Below are 3,103 nucleotides of genomic sequence, written 5' to 3' on the forward strand. Positions count from 1 at the left end.
AAAAAAAAAAAAAAAAAAAAAAGGCTGTGGTGGTGGCTGTCTTACTGTTTTAAGATATGACAGAGCTGGTCTGTGGTTCCAAATAGCTCTTCTTCCTGAAATGGATGGTGGGACAGGCAGGTGTGAAGCGTCCTTCCTTGTAAGAGAGATAAGAAAACCTGATGTTCACCTGATTCAGCAGTAAGGTATGTAGCACCTTTTTGTGAGACAGATTTTATCTACCAAAAAAACCCTGTGGCTGGATTAGTGCTGGACAAGTCTACAGAGTTCTGTGGCTAAGCTCTGCTTGCAAGCAGGAATGGGGCTGCTAGGACAGTCAGACCTAGGATCTAGCTTTGTCAGAGACTGCCCAATAGAAACATAGTGCTTATTTGTTTTGAGTTACTGTACATTATGTCCTGCTTAGGATGGGCTTCTGCCTTTCTCACCAAGTTATCATAGACAGAGCATCAAAGCAATCCATGGGCATGCTCAATATCTGTGCAGGATTCCTTAAGTCTTCCTCGTGGCTTGCTGTTTGGTAATAGTACATCCCACCCTTACCTGATGCTGCAATGGGAAGAAAAAAAAAAAACAAGTTACTAAACGACTCCTGAGTGAGCTATTATTTTTTGATACTCACAGTATAAGATACAGAAACCACAAAGCAACGGAAGAGGGAGAAAGCAAACAGGAAGCTGAATTTAGAGGAACTGTTCAAGTAAAGAATCTAACAGCCTTTTAAGAGTTTCACTCCTGTAAAAATTTGTTTTACCATAATAATATGCTAGGACTTCATTATTCCCCAAGTACTAATGCTGGATTGCTAGGTCACAGAAAGTGTTGGAGTAAGAGTTTTCAGAAATTAAAAGGTTTGTGATAGCAAATTATGAATAAACTAAATATTGGGGGCATTCAAAAAAAATCAGCTCTCATATTTGCCTGTATTTTGAAACACTGACAAATGAGTAATTAGGAGTTTAAGGAAAGCTATCTCTATTTAAACTTTAAATAATAAGACTAATCTGTACTATCTATAAATACCCAGACTATTTTCTTCTTCTTTCTCAATCTTATCTCTTTTCTCTCCCTTCTAGATATAAATTTTGACTTGCTCACATGGTAATTAGTTAGTAAATATGACAGCTGTATTGGAACAAGGATTTATACATTGACCTGTACTCTGGATTACAATTGAACATTTATGTTGATAAAACCTTTATCAGAGAGGAAACTGCTGGTTTGTTCATCTGGAAGTTCTTTGATGAACGTTTTCATGGCAGAAGGAAAGTAAATGGAGTTCTGAAAATTGCTGTGATGTATTGATTATTGGCTGAAGAAAAATCCAGATGATAATTCATTACACTTCCTACAGCATCTTTTGTTTAACAGCTAACCACATGTTCTCAAAGGCTATTTATTGATGTTCATTTATTTCTGCTAATATCTAAAACAGCAAAGTAACCAAGACACAAACCTGATCCAGCTGTTTCCTTTGCTGAAGGCATGCTTTGTAAAGTCAGCTCACGATATGAAAAGGTAATTAAGCATGAGCGTGACTCAGTGCCCAACCACCCTCTCAGTGAAACACCTTTCCCTAACCCCCAGCCTGACCCTCCCCTGTCCCAGCTCCATGCCGTTCCCTCGGGTCCTGTCACTGTCCCCATGGAGCAGAGCTCAGCGCCTGCCCCTCCACTCCCCTCGTGAGGGAGCTGCAGGCCGCCATGAGGCCTCCCCTCAGCCTGCTCTGCTCGGGGCTGAGCAAACCAAGGGACCTCAGCCTCTCCTCATACACCTTCCCTTTCAGACCCTTCACCAATTTTGTTGCCCTCCTTTTGACACTCTCTAACAGTTTTCCGTCTTTCTTATATCATGGCATCCAAACCTCCACACAGTCCTGGAGGTGAGGCCACACCACCACAGAGCAGAGCAGGACAAATCCCTTTCCACACCTGGCTAGCAGTACCATGCCTGATGCACCCCAAAGTACAGTTGGCCTTTTTGGCTGCCAGGGCACATTGCTGGCTCATGTTCAGCTTGCTGTCAACCAGAACCCCCAGATCCCTTCACAAAGGGCTGCTCTCCAGCCTCTTGTTCCCTACTCTGTAGGTATATCCAGGGTTGCCCCCTCCCAGGTGCAGAATCCAGCACTTACTGTTGTTAAACTTCACACGGTTGGTGATTGCCCAGCCCCTCTGATTTCTCAAGATCTCTCTGCAAGACCTCTCTACCCTTGAAGGAGTCAAGAGCTCCTCCCAGTTTAGTGTCATCCACAAACTTTCTTAGTATACTTTCAAGTCCTGCATCCAAGTCATTTATGAAAATGTTAAAGGGAACTGGTCCTATAACAAGACAGGAGGTATCATTTGTTTATAGATTTATTTATTTTTTTTAAGTGGAAAAGCAGCATGAAAATCAACAGTGACAAAGCCAGGAGATAGGTTTGCAAGTCCAGGAGATATGCACTCTGAAAATAATGTGCTGGTGTAGATGCTATCCTGTATCTAGATGGGATAAAGTAAAAACGCAGCATGCATGTTTCTGAAAGCCAAAGCTAGTACAAGCTACTGAATGCAAGTACAAGACAGCAAAACTCAATTTTATTGTCTCCCCAAACATTTATCTTTGGCTTGCTCTCTCTGAAGGATTTAACTGAACTGACCTCTTGGCTGGATTTTAAATTACCAGCTGATTATGCAATCTGCATACCCTGCAGTTGCCTACTCTGCAATGTCTGGATACTCCTGAACGGCTGAGTCCTGGTATCTCCTGTTACCTTCTAGCAGGCAATGTGCAAGATTAAGCATATAATCCCTATTGAGAATTCTGTCATTTATGAAATGCTTGCTAGGATCTGAGCTGTCATAAAACAAAAATTTGGGTTGTTCTTAAATTTTAATTTGCTATCACTACTGATTTTAGAGATTGGTAATGCTTATCATGCATGATATGACATTTTTTGTTATTGTAAGGGGGTTGGTATTGTTCAGGGTGGCACTTTAGGTTGGTGTGGGTCACCTCAAATGGCTTCATTCAAATGGCAAAGGTACTATAATCAGACACTGGCAAATAAAAGCCAAGTAGATTTTTGGCTAGCAGTTCCTTTTGTTGGGGGGGGGGGGGG

The sequence above is a fragment of the Oxyura jamaicensis genome, chromosome Z, assembly GCF_011077185.1.
Source record: "Oxyura jamaicensis isolate SHBP4307 breed ruddy duck chromosome Z, BPBGC_Ojam_1.0, whole genome shotgun sequence".
Classification (NCBI taxonomy): domain Eukaryota; kingdom Metazoa; phylum Chordata; class Aves; order Anseriformes; family Anatidae; genus Oxyura; species Oxyura jamaicensis.